Source organism: Schistocerca cancellata, chromosome 5, assembly GCF_023864275.1.
Source record: "Schistocerca cancellata isolate TAMUIC-IGC-003103 chromosome 5, iqSchCanc2.1, whole genome shotgun sequence".
Taxonomy (NCBI): domain Eukaryota; kingdom Metazoa; phylum Arthropoda; class Insecta; order Orthoptera; family Acrididae; genus Schistocerca; species Schistocerca cancellata.
The window spans coordinates 307,952,317-307,974,139 of NC_064630.1; the positions used below are offsets into that span (position 1 = coordinate 307,952,317).

A 21,823-nucleotide genomic window follows, 5' to 3' on the forward strand; every position below is an offset into this window, starting at 1 on the left:
GCTCCGCCTACCATCCTAAAGGAGCCATGGGTCTGATGATGGTTATGTAAAAATAACCGAAACCGGTTACCTATATCATTGAAACATAAATGGTGTGATCAAGACTGAACTTTAGTCAAAATAGTTTAAGTTAGATTAAGTAGTGTGTAAGCCTAGGGACCGATGACCTCAGCAGTATTATCCAATAGGAACTTACCACAAATTTCCAAATTTTTCCAAGCGTGCTTATTCGATTACAGAGATACGTAAACAGGCAGAATACGGCGCTGCGGTCGGCAACGCTTATATAAGATTAAAAAAAGTGTCTGGCACAGTTGTTATATCGGTTACGGCTGCTACAATGGCAGGTTATCAAGATTTAAGTGAGTTTGAACGTGGTGTTACAGTCGGCGCACGAGCGATGAAACACAGCATCTCCGAGGTAGCGATGAAGCGGGAATTTTCCTATACGACCATTTCACGAGTGTGCCGTGGATATCAGGGATCCGGTAAAACATCAAATCCCAGGCATCGCTGCGGCCAGAAAAAGATCCTGCAAGAACGGGACCAACGACGACTGAAGAGAATCGTTCAGTGTGACAGAAGTTCTGCAGATTTCAATGCTGAGCCATCAACAAGTGTCGGCATGCGAACCATTCAACGAAACATCATCGATATGAGCTTTCGGAGCCGAAGGCCCACTCGTGTACCCTTGATGACTGCACAACACAAAGCTTTACACCTCGCCTGAGCCCAGCAACGACGACATTGGACTGTTGATGATTGGAAACAGGTTGCCTGGCCGGACGAGTCTCGTTTCAAATTGTATCGAGCGGACAGACGAGTACGGTTACGGAGAAAACCTCATAAATCCATGGACCCTGCACGTCAGCAGGGGCTGTTCAAGCTGGTGGAGGCTCTGTAATGGTATGGGGCGTGTGCAGTTGGAGTGATATGGGACCACTGATGCGTCTAGATACGACTCTGACAGGTGACACGTACGTAAGAAACCTGTCTGATCACCTGCATCCATTCATGTCCATTGTGCATTCCGACAGGCTTGGGCAATTCCAGCAGGACAATGCGACAACCCACAGGTCCAGAATTGCTACAGACTGGCTCCAAGAACACTTCTGAGTTTGAAACACTTCCGCTGCCACTAAATTCCCCAGACATGAACATTATTGAGCATATCTGGGATGTCTTGCAACGTGCTGTTCAGAAGAGTTCTCCATCCCCTCGTAGTGTTACGGATTTATGGACAGTCCTGCAGGATTCATGGTGTCAGTTCCCTCCAGTACTACTTCAGACATTAGCAGACTCCATGCCACATCGTGTTGCGACACTTCTGCGTGCACGAAGGGGCGCTACACGATGTTAGGCAGGTGCACCAATTTCTTTGGCTCTTCAGTGTATATCACAGTAGGCAATTTATTTGAAGAGGAATGAACCTCCCTAAAAAGCACAGTTACAGACGTTCGGCAGACAAATATTGATACAAAGAAGGCAACTGCAAAGGAATCCAGTTTAGTCCCTTCAGTATCACTGTGACACTCTCCCATCTGTTAAACAAACCTGTGACCATTCATACTGCCGTCCGCAGTGGCCTAGCGGTTCTAGGCGCTACAGTCTGAAACGCGCGACCACTACGGTCGCAGGTTCGAATCCTGCCTCGGGCATGGGCGTGTGTGATGTCCTTAGGTTAGTTAGGTTTCAGTAGTTCTAAGTTCTAGGGGACTGATTACCTCAGAAGTTAAGTCCCATAGTGCTTAGAGCCATTTGAACCATTCATACTGCCCTTCCCTGTATACGTTAAATACCTGGTATGGGTTCCACAAACTTGAGCGATATTTCAGAACCGGTCGCATGAGTGATTTGTAAGGAATCTCCTTTGTAGATTGATTGCACTTTCCTTGAGTTCTACCAATAATTCTACCACCTGCTTTACCCACGACTGAATCTATGAGATCATTCCAGTTCATATCTCTACAAAGTGTTACACCCAGGTATTTGTATGAGTTGACGGATTCCAACAGTGACTTATTGGTGTTATAGTCATTTTTCATTTTGTGTAGTCCAGAATTTTACATTTCTGAACATTTAATGCAGGTTGCTAATCTTTGCACCACTTTAAAATCTTACCAAGATCAGACTGATTATTTGTGCAGCTTCTTTCAGATATAACTTCATTACAAATAACTGCATTATCTGCGAAAATCCTGATTTTACTATTAATATTGTCTGCAAGGTCATTAATATACAACATGAACGACAAGGGTCATAACAAACGTCCCTAGGGCACACCTAAAGTTATTTCTATATCTGATGATCACTCTCCATCCAAGATAACATACTGCGTCTTCCCTACCAGAAAGTCCTCAGCCCAGACACAAATTTCACTTGATATCGCGTATGATCATATCTTTGACAATAAGCATAGGTGTGGTACTGAGCCAAATGCTTTTGGAAATCAAGAAATACAGCATCTGCCCGATTGCCTTGCTCGAAAGCTTTCACTATGTCATGTCAGAAAAGTGCGAGTTGTGTTTCACATGATCGATGTTTTCGAAATCAATGCTCGTTAGCATTGAGGAGGTCATTTTGTTCGAGACACCTCATTATGTTTGAGCTCAGAATACGTTCTAAGATTCTACAACAAATCGATGTCAAGGATATTGAACGGTAGTTTTGTGGATCACTTGTATTGCCCTTCTTGTAGACGGGTGTTACCTGTGCCTTTGGGCACGGTTTATTGTTCGAGGGATCTACGACAGATTGTAGTTTGAAGAGGGACTGACTCAACTCCAAATCCAGTATAGAATCCGGCAGGCAGAAATTCCATCCGCCCCTGGAGCTTTGTTCAATTTTAACGACTTCAGCTGTTTCTCAACGCCACTGACACTAACACTTATTTCATTCATCCTTTGAGTGGTACGAGGATTAAACTGTGGCAATTCTATTGGGAACCAGTTGATTTTGGAAATGACCTCTTTACAAGGCATTTTATTCTGAATGTAAATTTATTGTATAGAATGCGCCACACAGTTACGGCATCTTTTTCGGTTAATTTGAGTCGTTTCTTACGCAGATAATAAGAGTCCCTATTTCGCATATTGTAATAGCATATCTCTAATTAACTGTACGGTTGTGTTTGCTTTCGAATGCGTAACTTTTGCAAATGTATACAGTGAAGGGCAGTCTGGAAGTCGTAATATTTAGTCCTCTGAATTTATTTCTGCGTGATTATCTTGGGGTCAAATTTGCAATCCTTTCTTCTAAAGACTCACTAACTTGCTGCATTTGTGTAGCCTATAACGCAGCCGGACAATAGATATCTTTCTCATTAATAACATGATAGTGCTTATTTTTGAGCAAACTTTGCTGACATGGTCCCCTTATGTCAACTGTCTATCAACGATGAGACCCAAGAATTTGTAATTCTCTCCTTTTTGAGAACTAAATTACCTAGTCCAAGGCAGATATTGTTAGTCTTTGTAGTTTGTTTGTAATTGTCTGTATATTGTCTTATTTGCGTTTGCAAACAAGCTTTTTTCACAGAAATATTTATAAACCTCCCTCTTTTTTGTAGTGGCACTTATTCCAGTTCTTCTGCTGAGTCATTTTTAGCTATGAGTGTAATGTCACCCCAAAAATGATTCTGTCATATCGTTTACATACAGAATGAAAAGATGGGGCTCCAGCTCAACGTGTGTGGGATTGGACTGTGGGAAGTATTGGGGAGATTATTATACGGAAAAAACTGTAGGCAATCAGTGTGTGGAGGGATTGATAGGTGCGATGTGAGCCTAAGGAGATGAACAGTATGACAGCGGAGCAAAGAAAATATTAGTTGCAGACTTCATTTGCGATTGGTGGGTTAGATAAGGTAGCCTGTATTTGGGTCGGTTTAAGCGATGAGTTCATGGCCTGCAAGAGAAAGGCCACTGAAATTAGGTTGGCATTTAGGCAGTACGAAACGCAGTGGTCTAATAACTTTTGTGCTGTTAAATAGAGGGTTGCATCAGCGCTGGACTATGGTCGGTCAGAAACGTAAACGACGAAAATCCATCGATTACATCCATACTTTGTTGTAAAATATGTAGCATTGTTTTATACGGAAACTCATTTTTCTTTCCATACTATTAGGGGATGGAGCGCGGGAAGAATGGCGATTTCACACACTGTATACCTGGTCGAGCAATAGTTATGATTTGTACATGACGAAGAAGGAAATCTGCTGCGTGCTATTCAGAATAATCGTCCCAGTATTCACATTATCCATTTAAGGAAAATATGCAAAGCCTAAATCCACAACGATCGGACGGGGATTTGAAGCCCTCTCATTGCGCAAGTGAGTCCGGTGTTTGTAATTGTCTAAAAATGGTTCAAATGGCTCTGAGCACATGGGACTTAACATCTGAGGTCATCAGTCCCCTAGAACTTAGAACTACTAAAACCTAACTAACCTAAGGACATCACACACATCCATGCCCGAGTCAGGATTCGAACCTGCGACCGTAGCAGTCGCGCTATTCCGGACTGACGCACCTAGAACCGCTCGGCCTGTAATTGTCTGTACATTGTCTTATTTGCGTTTGCAAACAAGTTGTTTTCACAGAAATATTTATAAGCCTCCCTCTTTTTTGTAGCGGCACTTCATTCCAGTTCTTCTGCTGAGTCATTTTTAGCTATGAGTGTAATGTCATCTCAAAACTGCGATGCATCGCTTGATTTACTTTTAGTGGTAAGTAGATTGTCTAGAGAGAAATTCGTTAACGAGTAACCTGTCGCTCAGATTATCCGTTTCCACGATACAGTCGCAATACCAGTTCCCTTAAACAATTCATCTCAGCATACTCCCGGTATTTGGTTTGCCCGGTAACAACTTCGAAGTAGACCACTCATTTTCGACGTTTTCAGTGCCCTATATCTATACAAAGTAGTGGTTTTATATGCCATTTGTTTCACATAGGAAGCATACCGTAGTTTATCGTATCCCTTATCGAACTGAACATTGTCTCTTTGCTTAGACATGCGTTAGTGGTTTCTCAAATGAAATTTTCTGTCACGCCATATAATTGCTGCCATTACATTCCACTGTAGATGTTACGATTACATGGTCGCTTCCGAGAAACGGCTATTCGCAGCATCACCGTTACTCAGCACATTTGCAATTTGCTTGTGCTGCAGATTATATGGTCGCTTCCGAGATAGGGCTATTCGCAGCATCACCGATACTCAGCACATTTGCAATTTGCTTGTTCTGCACACTCTAGCTGAGCAGACGCTGCTTTGGCCAGCTGTTGCGGTGACCTTGACCGGAGTCCGGACCCACCACACGTCTCTTCCCCCACCACTGGCAGCCAACGCTGTGGGACGCTCGCCAGTAGTGAGTAGCAATTGTTTTACTGGTGTATGCCGGGCGGACGCGGGATGCTCGATTTTGTAACAAGTGGTTTGTAAACAGAATTATTGTTTTATTTACTTTCGTGTCTTTGCTCACACATCACTGATATTTTAAGACTTCCGTGGGAAACATCGAATCTTTCTTGTAGGAGATACGTGTGAAGTGATGTTCAAAATAGTACTTTGCTTCATGTTTGCTTTCGAAACGCTGGAAAGTTATCACGGACGAATCTAAACAACAGAAAAACCATCAAGTTTCCGCCAGTTATCAGTAACATTTTCTTACTTATTGATTTACTTTGCACCAGTTGGCATCACATACTTGCATTTCGGCGTTTCTGCTTTCCTGTTAAGGGACTGAAAGGCGCTGCGTTGTTTACGGGACAATGAAGTGATATTTTTAGATGACAAAAAGTGCTCTATAAATCGCATGTAATGGTCAGCAGCATGCAGTGGGTGAGTTGCTACAGTAGACGTAAAATTGTGTAGTTCGTTGGCTCCAGAGCAGCCTCAAAATTGGGCTATCATTCAATCAACAACTGAGTTACCGGCACTTTTAAACATTTCTTTGCAAACAGACCATCAGGAATTGTTGACAGCGACTTAATATTCGCCCTAGGTGATGCAGTCAACTTTAATGATGCAGAATGCATACGCTGTACGATACTGGACAACTTTGCAAATGAACTGTTGTAATTGTTAAGTGCACGATTTTGTTAAGATGTGCATGAGGATAGGTGGTTGGATTACAACAAACACATCTTCACTGTTGATAAATGTATTCCAGAGAAACAGACTCGTACACTGTACAGAATGACACTACCGGCACAAGTATTTACAGTTTACACACTACACAGAGATGCTTTGGAGCGAACTGCACAGCTGCCCCAACGAGCACACGCAGAAAGGAGAAACGTAAGCCAGACGCCTCATTAGCTTTTGAGACACTGGAAATGGCGCTGAATTCAAATGACAGCCACCGCATTAACTACACAGAACCACAACGTGAACGGGCTCTAATATGTGTTTATTTATTTATTTATTTCTTACACCATGGATTCAACTGTGAGAATTTCACATGGAAGTAGTGTGTGTCAATTTTTACATTGTTAATGACAAGTACTTATACACTATGTTTACAAGTAAAGATTAGAAAGTTACGTAACTACTACAATGATCCGTAACACTATATGATGAAATGAGAAACCTTAGGCCTACAGATTACAAAGCGTAAAACATAGTAAATTAAATATGAAAACGTCATATAACCCAGAGGGTTAAATATAAGCAGTTAACACGAAAAGTGTGACATATGTGACAGGAATATACAGCTTAATGTTCATTTTAAATGATAATGCATCTTATTTTATTTTAAGGCAGTTTCTCTTTGTGTTTCATAAACTCTTCCAAACTGTAAAATGGCATGGCTAAAAGAAGTTGCTTCAGAAGCTCTTTAAGTGTAGATTTGTTGGCTATTTCACATTTGATTTCTGGAGGAAGAGCATTAAATATCTTTATACCAGAGTACTGTACACACTTCTTCACAACCTTCAAATCTTTACCTTCAGTGTGTAAATTGTGTTTCCTCCTTGTGTTGTACTGATGGCATTCACTGTTACCTTTGTATAAATCAGTGTTTTTACTTATGAAACACATAAGTGAATATATGTATTGAGAAGTAGTTGTAAGAATTCCCAGATTCTGGAACAGGCTTCTGCAACTGCATCTAGGGTCTACACCACATCACTCTTATAACACGCTTCTCAGCAATGAATATTTTCTTTCCACAAGGTTGATTTCCCCAGAAAATAATTCCATATGCCATCAAAGAATGGAAGTAACCATAATACGCTGCTTTTTTAATGCTTAAGTTTGCACTGTCAGAGATGATTCGCATTGCAAAAATCGAAGAGATGAGTCTCTTGTAAAGATCTAAAATGTGATGTGACCAGTTCACTCTACAGTCAATCTTCACACCTAGAAACTTTGTTACTTCCACTCTTTCTATGACTTCTGTGGCATATTTAACAGTCATTTTTTCCTCACTTTTGGCAGTTGGGGTGAACTGAATATAATTAGTCTTACTAAAGGTTAGTAAAAGACCATTTGCAGTAAACCATTTAATTAAATCTGTAAGAATAATATTAATTTTCCCATTTATCACCATTAACCATTATGTTCGAATCGTCTAAAAAGATGGTAAAATTACACTGTATCATGCTAGAAGAAGGTAAATCATTTATAAATAACAGGGACAGTAAAGGACCAAGAATAGAGACCTATGGCACTTACAATTTATGTTTCTCTATTCTGATGAAATCATTCCACCACACAAATTGTCTGACTTATCTAAGGCTACTTTCTGTTTCTTATCTGTCAGGTATGACTGAAAACAGTTGTTTGTTACACCACTTATTCCTAGATGGTCTGCATTCAGTAATAGTATTTGGTGGTTCACACTGTCAAAGGCTTTAGATAAATCACAAAATAACCATGTTGTCGCCATTTTCTCATTTAGAGATTCCAAAACCTTATCTATAAGGCATATATCGCTTGTTCAGTTGACAGACCTTTCCAAACTGATGTTTGCTAAGAATATTGAATTTATGTAGGTGTTCTAAAATTCGGGAATACATAAGTTTTTCTAGTACCTTTGAAAACACAGTCAGGAGAGATATTGGTCTGAAATTTGTAACATCAGTTTTCTCCCCTTTCTTAAACAGAGGCTTCACAATAGCATACTACTTTAGTCTATCAGGAACAATTCCTTGTTGCAAAGAGGCATTGAAAATGTGACACAGTCTACTGCTTACAGAAGCACAACACTGTTTTAACAATTTTCTAGAAATATTATCTACCCCACAGGAGTTCTTGGTTTTCATGGGGACAATTGTTCTATCAGTTTGTGATTCACAGAACCCTTGCAGTCTATTTGCTCAGACACTCATTGAAAGTGTTTATTAAAGATTTCAGCTATGATCTCAGAATTTTGGACAAGATTCCCTTTGTGTTTGATTTTGAAGTTTTCTGTGGGTCTTTTTTTATTGTTCCCTGTCTCCTTGCTAACTATTTGACAGGCAGTCTTCATTTTATTATTGGAGCTGTCAATTTCTCTTACATAATACAGTGCTTCTGATGTCTGAATAACTTTCTTTAGGATTTTACAATACATTTTATAATGTCTGATTAATTCTCTGTCCCTGGACCCTCTGGTTGCTCTATAAAGTTCCCTCTTACATTTACATGACACTCTAATACCCTTTGTGATCCATGGCTTCTTTAAGGATGCGGAAATATTGTTCCTACCAAACTTTTTAGAAAAAGCTTCTTCAAAGTGGGATAAGAATTCATTTATGAATTTGTTAAACTTTATATCAACATCATCTACTCTGTGCACTGAATTTCAGTCTTGATGCTGCAGCGTATGGTTCAAAATTTCCTGGGACTCTTTGTTCATAAGTCTGATTGCCTTCCAGGATGGGACTGTTTTCTTGAGAGGTCTGTAGTCAGGTAGAGTGAGGAGCTGTCTATCATGGCCTGATATGCCATTTAAGATCGGGGTGACAGTGAAGCTCTGGTATAAACTTATATCCAAAAATATACTGTTGCACTGACATCTTTCATTGCCTTGTGGTGGTCTTCAGTCCGTAGACGCAGCGCTCCACATTAGTTCATCCTGTGCGAGCTTCTTCATTTTAGGCATAACTGCAGTCAACACCAATTTGGACTTGCATATTTTATACAAGCCTTGGTCTTCTTCCACAATTTACATCTGTCACACTTACTTCCACCATCAAACTGATAATTCCTTGATACCTTAGGATGTCTCTTATCAACTAATCCCTTGATTTAATTAAATTGTACAATAATTTTCTTTTTTCCCTGTTGGCTTCAGTAACTTCTTATTAATTATTCAACCTACCCATGTAATTTTCGCCTGGCTTCTTCTGCACGTGTTCACAGGAACACACCTCTCCCAGAACAAGACCTACATTTTATTTTCACCTGCTGTGTTTTGTACTTAACTGCAAGTGTTTAGTGTTAATTTGTGTATATTTGAGTCTGATGAAGCTACCTCACTGATATATACAACTTATCCTATAAGTACAAAAATAAAAGTATTTAATAAATAGAATTAGTGTCTACTTACAGATGTAAGTGTGGTTTGTGGTAAGCCTACTCATCTGTAATGCAGTCTGAGGTCTAGGTTAGCTTGGAAGATGATAATTAGATTGTGAGTTGGTGGAGCGAACATGTGTAAATGCAGAAAACCTGCTTGTGGTAACAAATTGACAGCTAGTGAAGCATAATGTTTACATGTACACTGCACTGAAAAATTTCGGGGGAGGGGGGGGGGGGGGTCCAATACGTCACTTTTACCGAACACTGGCCCAACTAGTTCTGTGAGTACTTTAATTGCAAGCAGATGGTGAAAAACTTGATTTTAGAAATGATTCACCTCCAAAGTAACAACTTGGGGACCAGTCTCCAATGAGAAATAAAAGAAATTGTATTTTTTTTTAAAAAAGAGAGGTATGTTATTCTCAATTAGCAAATACAATAGTGTTACAATGAATTGTAACAGTTCAAATTACATGTTTCTGCCAACTTTTTTTATGGAATGGTGTAAACAAAAGATAAAAGGTAGGTATTCAGTTATCCACATTCAAGTCTTGAGACACCAGATGAGGGGGAGAGGATATGACCAGAAATGTTAATAATAGGGAGGATGGCATTGTGTGGTGTTCATATAGAAGAAACATTAATCGCAGTCTCAGTTTGCCCATATTCCTTTGCCATTTATCCCTACTGTCTCTTACGGTGTCCATCCCCCCACTCCCCCGCTCCATCATTTTGCCTGTGTTTATGAAAATCATTTAATATTTCCAGAATAAAAATCCCTCTCTTCCACTTACAAACAGAATTTTTAGTTTATTTTTATGTGTATTTGTTCTAAATTTACTGTGTAATGGGACATGAACCATGTTAGTCAGAAATTACATAAGAAGAAACCAGTAACTAGTAATCTCGTGAACCATACCAATATCTGAATCCCCATTGTAACCATTTTGTGCTGGTGTGGGAGAGTGACAATAAGTTATTGCTATTATGCTGCTGTACATCAAAATGTCTTCCCTTCCTTTGAGCACTTGGAAGTTTTTAAGCCATCAAAAATAGGGCTTGTTACAAAATAGGAAATTTGTTGTATTTAAGCATTACAGATCTGTGGTTTAATATCAGTTTTGTATTTGAGCATTGCAAATCTGTGATTTAATATCATTAGAGCAGGAGTTGATCTTGGAAACAAGCCCCATTCATTCATGTTCTGTAAATCCCATCATGAAGGAGAGCCCTCAGGGATATGTAACAAATCAAGTTATATATGTTTATGGGCTGAAGCAATCACCACAGCCTAATTCCATAAAATATAGTAATGTGGGGGTTGGTTGTACAATGACTACTTCTGGGTGGTGCTTGTCAGGTGGCGCTCGACCCCCATCTGGGACATTTTGGGTTCATTTGATGGCGAGGGAGACACAGACATTGTAGGAGTCTGCAAAAAAACAATTGATGAACAAAACAATTCTTTGTTGTTCAGTGTGTTGTGGACAGTTATATGGGAGCACCTTTGTCTCAGGCATTCTCTTCCCCCCCCACCCCCCCTCCCCCCACCCCCAACCCCTCTCAGTGTGATAGGCATAGCAAACAGCTTGGGGCATACCCATTTTGTCTGGGCGGTGGCATACTGAATTGAGCATTGCTGAGAAGCTGGGGTGCTGGGAGTGTGGAGGCAGTCACGGCCCTCAGCAAGAAGCAGGCGGCCAGTGACAAGACAGCGAAGGCATCTTAACACTGTAGCTGGTGGTGTCCTAGTGGTGTGACAGCAGGTAGTGCTTTACAAGAAGATGAACCCTAGATTGTAGGCTGCAGTACTAAATCATGCAGCAGCAGTTCCTCAGAAGCATAGAGCTGGGTGATAGTCTGTTCGCATCTCAGACCAAGAGTTGGCGGCAGATAAGTCTTGTGAAGAAGGCAGCAGTGTATTGGCTGCCAAGGACATCATAGTTACTGTTATTCATACCTGGTTATTCATGAAAATTTTAAGTTTAGGAATACATGTTAGTACCAGTGTTAACAAGTGCGCATGACACACTATCACGCATGCCCTCTCGAGGCTATAGCCAGTTCCAGTACAACATCCGTTGCAGCTGTACTGAAGTCACAAAGTGGGGCCGAGGCTGTTTCCCAGGTAATTTATTGCAATATGACATGTATTACTATATTATAGTTTTTAGTTTTTGACGTTGACCATTATGGACAAATTGTAGTTCCTTTTATTCTGGAGAAGGTTGGGTTATCCCAACTGAAATCTAAGTAAATCTAGGTAAACATTGCAACTGAGGCTGTTGTTAATTTAAAATTTACTGTGTAGACTCTAAGGACGTGTCCGACATGGACTGGGCACCAAAACATTGTTCACTTGACCAGGAGCTGGTTTGGGTCATAACGAAATTCAATGGAGGCACATTTAAAAATAGAAACCAGCAGTTAATGTGACACTGCAAGAAAGTTGGCTGATAACATCTGTTTCTTTTTGTTTGTTGGTCATCCACTTAATACATCCAGCAGCCACAAGCAGTAAGCTATCTCTTATGATTTTGTTGTAGAACCTCTGATTGCCCTATCCCTACCCTCAGGAGCCTAGCCAGTAGACGCTAGGTATGGGTCTTGCGATCCCAGTGTTCATTAGCAGAAAACTGGTTAACATCAACAATTCTCTGTAACTATAAGATCTGTGCATGCTTCGATGCAATAGCAGAACATGGTACGTCACATGGAATGAAGACCTTGACTTCACTGCCATGATTGTGAAGACGGTTCAAATGGGAGGGGGAGTAGAAAAAGAAGCTCAGTACCTTCAGGGTGTGCTAAGTGCTTGTGGGGTGGATGGTTTTTAAGGCAAGATACTCATTAGTGGCTAACCTCTGCAGAACCCATTGCACCTCAGTCATACACATCCTCAGCCCGTACACATCCTCCATGAAGTCCCAATCTCTCCCTATGTGATTTCCATATTTTTGGAGCCCTGAAGAAAGACTTTAATGTTGTAGATTTGCTTTGGATGAAGAGATGCATGCCTGGATACAATCATGGCTCTGTAGGCAACTGCAAACATTTTTCGATGAATGCATTGACCACCTTGTCTCACAGTGGGATAAATGTATTAACAGTTGTGGTAATTACTTTTTACACAACGTTCTTACTTTATTTTTCCATCTATCTTGTTTACATTTGACTGCTCCCTTATACTCTGTATGCAGGACAAGTACTCTGCTGTGTGGGAAACTGCTACCTTTGTGCAGTGGACCCCTGACCTATCAAGGGAAGTCCTACATTTCTCAATGCCATAACACAGGTCCAAAAATATGCAGGTAGGACTGTGACAGAATCAATGGAGCCTTTGATTGAGATGTTCACTCAGCTCAAAAGCAAAGGATCCGATCGGTATTGGAAACGATGCTGCAAATTTTGAGCTCTGCTTACATCACGTGCACAGTGCCAGGAGGCTTCACCACTTCTGCCAGCTGCCTGTACGAACCCAAGCAACAGACATCAGTGGGCTGACATGAGCCACAATTTGCAGATGATTACGCCTTGAATGCTCGATAGGTACAGGCACAGTCTCCTCCAAACATCTCGGATGAGCCCTCCCTGCCCCCCTCACTGGCTGCCAAACCGAGTGTACATTGGATTTCTTTCTGGGCCAGGATATTGTTCCCTAAGGGGCTCATAATCCCTCCTTGTGCCTTCTCAGATCCTGCTGAAGGAGTGGCCACCTGTCCACTCTCAGGGTGAATGAGCAAGGAAGGCCAGATGGCCAGCCTCCACATTAACATTCCATCTCGTGCAAAATTCAGCATGCCCTCTTCTCACATGATATCCTGCAAACTGCAGATAAAGGTCAACAGGAGGAATCCATATTCCTAAATTTCCAAAAAGCATTTGACATTGTGCCCTATTACAGAAGGTTAATGGAGGTAGGCAAAGATAGGAGCATACGGTATAGGTTCCCAGATATGTGAGTGGCTCCAAGGCGTCTTGAATAGCAGAACCTAGCCCATTATCTCAACGGTAAGTGTTCATCAGAGACAATGGTACCGTCAGCAGTGCCCCAAGGAAGTGGGATAGGACCACTGCTATTTTCTCTATACATAAATGATCTGGCAGACAGGGTGAGCAACAGTCTACAGCTGTTCGCTGATGATGCTGTGGTGTATCGGAGGTTGTGGTCATTGAGTGAGTGCAAGACGATAGACTAAATTTCCAGTTGGTGTGATGAGTGGCAGCTAGCTCTAAATGTAGAAAAATGTAAGTTACTACAGATGAGTAGGGAAAAAAAAACCCTGTAATATTCGAATATAGCATAAGTGGTGTGCTGCTTGACACAGTCACATTGATTAAATATATAAGCATAAGTTTCAAAGCGAAATGAAATGGAATAAGCATGTAGGCTAATGATTGTATTAGGGAAGGCGGGAAGGTTGGCTTCGATTTGTTGGGAGAATTTTAGGAAAGTTTGGTTCATTGGTGCAACCCATTCTTGAGTACTGTTAGAGTGTTTGGGATCCTCACCAGCTCAGATGAAAGGAAGAAATTGAAGCAATTTATCTGTGAGCTGCTATATCTTTTACTGGTAGATTTGAACAACATGCAAGTAAAAAGTGGGATTTGAAGCTCTCTGCACAACAGTTCTATGTTGGCACCATGAAAACAAGATAAAGGAAACTGGGGCTCGTATAGAAAGTAGTTTTTCCCTTACTCTATTTGTGAATGGAGCAGGACAGGAAGTTACTAGTAATGGTACAGGCTACTGTCCACTGCACCCTACAGTGGCGTGCAGAGTATGTGTGTAAATGTAGATGTAAAATGCATTACCACCCACCACTTATCGTGTGGTGCCGTAGCATCCATCTCGTGTATACTGCGAGGTGCCTTGTCAACAGAGCCCGTGGCCAAAACAAGAGACACCAAGGTGTCCAATGTGACATGTCAACTCTTTCTTACTGCTACACCCAGAAGCAGGAGTCTGAAGACTTCTGTCTGTGGCAGAAAGCATCTTCAGGTGTTCGCAAACTGTGACCAGTTCCTTCTGCATTACAGATAGCATGCATATGCCCTATCCATCCTAGTACTACTAACTCAAGAATTAATTATAAAAGCACACATAGAAATTTAAATATGTAACTTACTATCTACCAGCATGTCACCAACGAAGGCTGATGCCTTACTGAGCTTTGTAGCTGGATGTTCAAAATAAATGTCACCTGCACTACAGACTGCATGAATCTATACTTTACCCTTACTAAATTTAAGAATTAACCTAAGAATACATAAAAAATTAAATACGTAAGGTGCTGTTCTGCTGGCATGTCACAGGTGGTAGCTGGAAATCATGATCAGCTATTAATTGCACAGGTGAACATCTTACGTGGAGTTATGAAATTTCACCGAAGAGCAGAAAATCCAAACAATTACGAAAAAAATAGATTACTACTCACCAAAAAGATGGTAACATTGAGTTGCAGACAAGCACAATGAAAAGACAGTTACACAGTGAGCTTCTGGCCAAAACCTTATTCAGAAAAAAAAGGAAAATGCTTACATTCACACAAGCTTCACACTTCATGCACACATGACCGCTATCTCCAGTCTTTTCACTGTTCCTGTCTGCAACTCAATGTGTCATATTTACGGTGAGTAAAAATCTATCCTTTCCATAATAGTTGATATTCCTACCTGGATGTTTTGTTTTTAAACAATTAAAATAATTGTGATCCGTATGTCAGAGTGAAGAAGATCTATAAGGGATGCACACCTAGCTTTTGTGTGCCATTTGCATGTACACTCATTAGATCAGCTGTGAGGGCAAGTTCATTAAGAGATATCTAGTTCTGGCACGGACAGCTGTATGTGTAATGTCCAGATTTAAAAAAAATATATATGGAAAGCTCTGAATTGACTCAGAGAACTAAAGAGACCCATCAACCACTGAATGTAGGTATTATCCCTGCAGCTGTAGCTCTAAATTGGAAATGTTCTCAGAATTCGAATCCCCCCATTTTTTTCAGTGCCATTCATTTCTCAAAAAAAAAAAAATTTTCCATTAGTCTTGTTGTAAATCACTTCATAATTTTTCAGTGATTTTCAGAGAGGGGGGGGGGGGGGTTGCAAGTGTCCCATTCTTTAATTTTAGAAAAAAGTAAAATTAAATTAATATACAAAATTTTATATGGGCAGTTCCTCCATGTTTTCATAAACGACAAGTTAGAGAGGATGTTTAGGAAAAAAATTGTCAACCTACTTGTTTCCACATAAAAACTGCAGCCAATTCTCAAATTTTCAGTTTGCAATTACCTACAACCAATAGGATGTATATAAAGCAAAAAAAAAATGAAAGAATTTATAAAATCAAGTTTAATTGCAGTACACAATATCTCAGTTCTCAGCTAGATAGTGGGTTTCAAGGCCTGGATGATTTGATATGGAATGCCCCGTTAACCAAGTCGGCTATTTATACACACTCCCCTGAACAACCCAAACTTTCACGTCGCACTGTAGGTTCATTCCATTTCATATCGCTTTGCAGCATTATACCTAGAGATTTAATTATCATAACTGTGCCTAGCAGCACACCGCCAATACTGTATACCAGCGTTACAGGGTCACTTTTCCCTACTCGTAACCTACATTTTTCTACTTTTGGAGCAAGCTCTCATTTGTCACACAAAATAGAAACCCTGTCTAAATCATATAGTCTTTCATTTTTATTCGACTGCCCCTTGCAAATAACTTTGATGTCTCTTGGCACTCTGTGGTTTAGACATTATGACTAGCAGTACTCTACAGACACTTTTACTTATCTGCTCCTACTTCTGTAAATAGCAACTGCTATTTTGGAAATGTAATCATTGTAGAACTTAATAACTCTGTAGAAGAGTCAGAACTGTTGTAGCACTGGAGTGTGCTACATAGCATAATTGCAGGAACTGTGGCAGCATGTCGACTTTTATCCCTGTTTTGCGTAGGTTCCCCATTTGCACCTGTATTTCACAAAAACAAAGTAATCCATGATCGCCGGCTCTCTCTGTGGTGACTGGAAACACCATCATTGAATGTATATGACACACTGATGGACATGTTGCAGAAGCAGAAGATAGTCCCGGTTGGCGAGTGCCATTCGAAGGCTGCTGTTCAGAACTGAGGAGGCACATGACAAATGATGTGCCTTGAGTGATGGAGGCCTCTTCTGGTAAAGCTATATACTGAGGGTTGAGTGCCTGAGTGATGGAGGCCTCTTGTGGTAAAGCTATATACTGAGGGTTGAGATCAAATCATATTTCAACTTACCAAATGTCCACTAAAAATATACTATTTTAAATTTTAAAAACTTTTGTCTCTTACCAAAGGATATGCTGCAATGGTTAAGTCACTGAACTCATGTTGTCTAAGAGTAGGATTCAAATCCTGTTCAGATAGATATAGGCTTTCCATAGTTTCACTTCATATGAAAGCTGGAATTGTTCTTTTGAAAAGACAATGTCCAAGCTGTGCTTCTGTTGAATTTCTAATGAATTCATCATCAAAAAATTGTAAAACCCTCGCCTTTGTTCCTTTTTAAAATCTATTATCCTCCTTTTGTTTATTCCCAACTTGAATATGATTATACAATGTATGAAACAGCAGGCATGTGTAACTCAAAGTAGTTAGATACTGTTCATTTTAAGGGGAACAGCCATGTGACCTCTAGTTACCCAAGAAGAATGAGACAGCATATCTGGGTAGTGACACCTGTTTTAAGGATCTAGCCACTGCTGTAACTATTGACATAAAATAATTTCACCAGTAAATCTCATGAGTAGTAGTTTAGAAGTAGACATAATGTCTTACACAGCTTGACATTGTAGATGTTAAGAGGCTGAATCATAACAGGAGCAGTTCACTGACATGGCTGATTATAAGACCCAAACTAATTTTAGAAACGAGAAAATACAAGAACCATTGCACCACCTATGATTGTAGTTAAATCAGCTATTAAGTAAATTTTTTAGTATCATCACGATTTTGTATATACTCCTCAGTATAAGCAAGTCAATATCCTTGGATGCTAATTTATTTTTACAGGGACTATTTCATAAAGCAGTTAAGTAGATGATGAGATGACGTCACTACAGCCAGAAATTCTTCATTGGCTCACATTTGGTCAGTGTACTAACAGAGACAATGATGGGGGAACATTTCTGATACTGTAGCAATATTCAGAACCAAGGAAAGGTTTCCTTATTTTGGGAACCAGAACATGTGAGAAATGGGGGAAATAATATTTCAGACACAGTAGCCAAAGATGTCTGCAGAGATACTTATACTATATCCCTGCATTCTCTGATCTCATTACTGAGAAGGAAGCACTTATGAGTCAGTGGGAGGAAGGGCGATTGCAGGTAATATACAAAAAGCTGTAAAGTCACTCATTTGTCCATGGTACTTGTCCTGACTCAGGACATTACTTGGAATCTCACACCTACCTTTGCAGATGACAGGACTCAGTAGATTGTGGTACCTTATGTCCCTCCTCCATGGAACGCAACTTTGATTGCTGAGCAAAGATAATCAGTATTATTATTAATATGTACTATGTTTTTGAATTGGGTCCGCTCTTAGCAAAACACAATTTTGTTTTTTACCCCAAACTTGTTTCGCCGCAGTTGCAGTGTCATCAGTGGGCTTTTATTTTATGGTTGTTAAACATAAAGAATGTTCTTTACTGTTCGTAACATAAAATTATCTATTCATACCTTTTAATCACTTAGTGTGGTTTTCCTGCTGTATTATGTTTTTACAGTGTCTGTTTTCTTTTATGGTTTGTCATCTGCATATGTGTGTGTGTGTGTGTGTGTGTGTGTGTGTGTGAGAGAGAGAGAGAGAGAGAGAGAGAGAGAGAGAGAGAGAGAGAGGATGAGGAGAAAAGAAAATGTAAGTGAAACATAATGAAAATACACACACACAGGTGCGCGTGCACTTGCGCAGGGGGCTCACGGTTCTTTTGTGAGTTCATGCGTAGTGCGCATGGGGCTCCAAGCTATTGCAGCCAATTCTTTCCCTGGCAGCATTTCCTTCACCCTGCCTTCCCTCCCTATCCTCGCTCCTTTCCTGTTGTCACCTCCTTCCTCTCTCTTGGTGTTCTGATTTATGTTGACCTGGCTATCCACCTGGTTTTCTGTATTGGTTGCAATTTTGTTCCTTTTGCCTATTCTTTCATCCTTTTTGACATTTAGGTCCCCACTTGAGGTTTGACCTCCACTTCAGAATTTCCTGTTTTTAGTGTGAGCCATATGGGAAAGAACTCCCTCTCTAGCATCTACGATGTGGATTCCTTTCCCCCCTTCCTTCCCCTCTCCCTTCCCCACTGTAGCCCCATTCCATCCGCTAGGTCACCAGCATGTATAGCCAGTCTGTGTGGTGGGGCTGTTATGTACCCATATGGCTGAGTGCCCTGACAACACGGGGATCACACTACTGATACCTGAGCTGTACCTTCCCCCTGTATGCCAAGGAGTGGTTGCTTACCTTCTTGGAGCATCGGAACTCCCGGCAATGTCTGTCGTGCCAGACGGCCACTGCTGTGGCTGGGTGACGGCCATGGGGAGAGCCCCTGGTCGGAGTGGACAGTATCAGGGCAGATGCTTGGGACATGAAGCATATCAAGCTGCAAAAATCTGGCTGTTCTCAAACAGCTGTCTCTTCGAATGATGAAGGATCATTGAATGCTGCTTTGTGTGACCTGGCAACCTCCCTTCCCTGGCTACACCATGGGAGGAGGGCCAAGCTCGCCATCTTGCAATGAAACCCTTTCCCCATTACTTTGTTTGTACTAGGACATATGGGGGCACATTCCCACTGTTTTTCATGGAAAATATCGAGGATAAATTTCATGAAGTGGATTCTCTTAGTAAGATGCAGTCGGGCTCCCTCTTGGTCAAAGTTGCTTCTGCCACCCAATCCACAGCTCTTTGTGCCTATGATCATCTTGGCAACGTCCCGGTGTCTATCACTCCTCACCGATCTATGAATATGGTCCAGGGAGTTACTTTTCATAGGGTCCTCATCCTGCAAACTGATGATGAACTCCAGCCTAATCTGGTGCAGCGTGGCATTCATTTTGTTCAACATGTGCAGAAGGGTCGCAAAGACAACCACACCAATACTGGCGCCTTCATTGTGGATTCCCGGAGAAGGTCAAAGTTATGTGCTACAGATGTGACATGAAGCCGTACATCCCTCCACTTATGCAGTGCTTTTGGTGCTTGCATTTTGAGCATATGACTTCCATCTGTATGACAGATCCTTTGTATGGTGACTGTGGCCACCCACTCCATGAGGGAAGCCCTGTTCTGCCACCTATGTGTGTCAATTGCGCTGACCACCACTCCCCTTGCTCACTGGATTGCCCGCCTTACAAGAGAGAAAGGAAAATCCAAGAATACAAGTCCTTGGATCACCTGTCTTATGCTGAGGCTCCATCCATTGTCACTATCTTCAACTTTTGCCTCTGTTACTTCATTTCCTCCTCTTCCCTTGACCTTATCCCAGCCCCGTCCCTCTCTTCTCTCCCCCTCCCATGCAGTTTCCACGACCTCCCATCAGGGAGCCACTCCCCCGCATCAGCCAAAGAAGTGCCCCCCTTCTTCGGCATCTGCTGGTGATCAGGTTCCCTCCCGGGACCCCTCTCCCTAGTGTCTCTCAGGCCAGAAGATTCTACCCACCACTCGTTCACGAGGCACACCATCTGTGCACCCCAAGGTCGCCCCCTCTCTTTCAGATCCAGATCTTGCAGAAGCCTGTACTCTCTCTGTGCCCTGCCCACCCCCACCTCAGAAAGAGTAGAAGAAGAAACATAAATCCCAAGACAAGGCACCCCCAGTGCTCCCGTAGGTGCCATCTCGCCCCTCATGACCTGAGTCTGATAATTGTAAATAATAGATTTCAGCTATCAGTCGTCCTCTTTAAATTTTATTGGGAGATCTAGATTTCAGCTAGAAACTAGCCATTCTCAACGTACTATCATTTTTGATCAATGCATGTAATGCCTGTTGGTCGGGCTTCATCCACAGTTCAATGAGTATGATAGTGCACTGACAATGGCTAGTTTCTAGCTGAAATCTAGATCTGCCAATAAAATTTAAAAGGACGACTGATAGCTGATAGCTGAAATCTATTACTTACAAGTCGCTGAGTGCAAATGCCTTCTGAATGGAAGGTAACCTGATGAGTCTCATACCTTATTTATGGATGTAACTCCACCTTCGTCAGTGATGACAACTGACCGAGTGACCTGACCTCCCCCCTCAGCTTACCACAAATCATCCAGTTGACTTGCAACAGATACTATCATCACCTACCCCAAATGCAACATCTTGTCCCTTCCTATTCTGTGTTCTGTCTTGTTCTTCAAGAAACACATTTCTGTAATGAACACTCTCCAATATTTTGTTATTATCGGGCATTCTGTCAGAACCGTGGTGGCCCCGGATAGCATCCAGTGGGGTCTGCACTTTGGTTTGCTCCAATGTCATTAGTAACTGGATCCCTCTATGTACTAATTTGGAAGCGATAGCAGTTTGAGTGCACACAACTCCGGCAATCACCATTTCCAGTGTCCACCTCCCTCCAGGTAGGCCACTTCCTTACATTACACTGTCTACCTCAACCATTCAACTCCTGCCCCCATTTCTCCTCCTTGGGGACTTCAATGCCCACCATCCACTGTGGGGGAGTGTCACTTCGACGGGTAGGGGTATCCTAATTGACCAACATATCATGGATCTCAATTTGCCTCTCCTTAATGATGGTTCCACTACGCACTTCAGTGCTGATCATGGCACCTTATCTGCTATCGACTTCATGATCTCCTCCCCTATCCTCGTGACTTCCCTACACTGGTCATCCCATGATGGCAGACAGGCCCCCACATTGGGCATTCCGCAGGGCCAGATGGCCTTTATATACATTTGCTGTGAACTTTAACACATACATTTGCTGTGAACTTTGACACCTCCCTCTTGAATTCCATTGATTTAGTTGTGCAAGGCATCTCTGCCACTGTTTTTCATTATGCTGGTACTGTTGTCCCCCTATCCACAGGTCCCTCTCACCACCACCTGGTTTTATTTTTTATTTATTTACGTATCAAGTTCCTTAAGACCAAATCGAGGAGCAAACCTCCAAGCCCATGGAACATGTCAGTACATAAAATTACAACATAAAAGTAATAACAGATAAAAATAAAAAAGTTTATGAACCCAAAAGAAGTCAGTCCATAAGTTTAAGTAAAAGCAATCAACAGTACAACAAGAACCAGCTTACTTTTTCAAGAAACTCC

At 41.4% G+C, this 21,823-nt stretch overlaps 1 protein-coding gene across 4 annotated transcripts in view; it reads left to right on the plus strand.

Annotated features, from left to right (window-relative positions):
* The first annotated feature begins 5,264 nt into the window (after positions 1 to 5,264).
* The window catches only part of LOC126187404 (UDP-glycosyltransferase UGT5-like), a 66,016-nt gene continuing 49,457 nt past the window's right edge, over positions 5,265 to 21,823 (plus strand). Inside the window, exon 1 of one of the 4 annotated variants that reach the window (XM_049928470.1) lies at positions 5,265 to 5,368. The gene's annotated coding sequence lies outside the window, so the exon portion shown is untranslated. Of the gene's footprint in view, positions 5,435 to 5,493; positions 5,842 to 21,823 lie in introns of those variants that run through there. The other 3 variants (XM_049928468.1, XM_049928469.1, XM_049928467.1) reach the window with 3 other exon arrangements.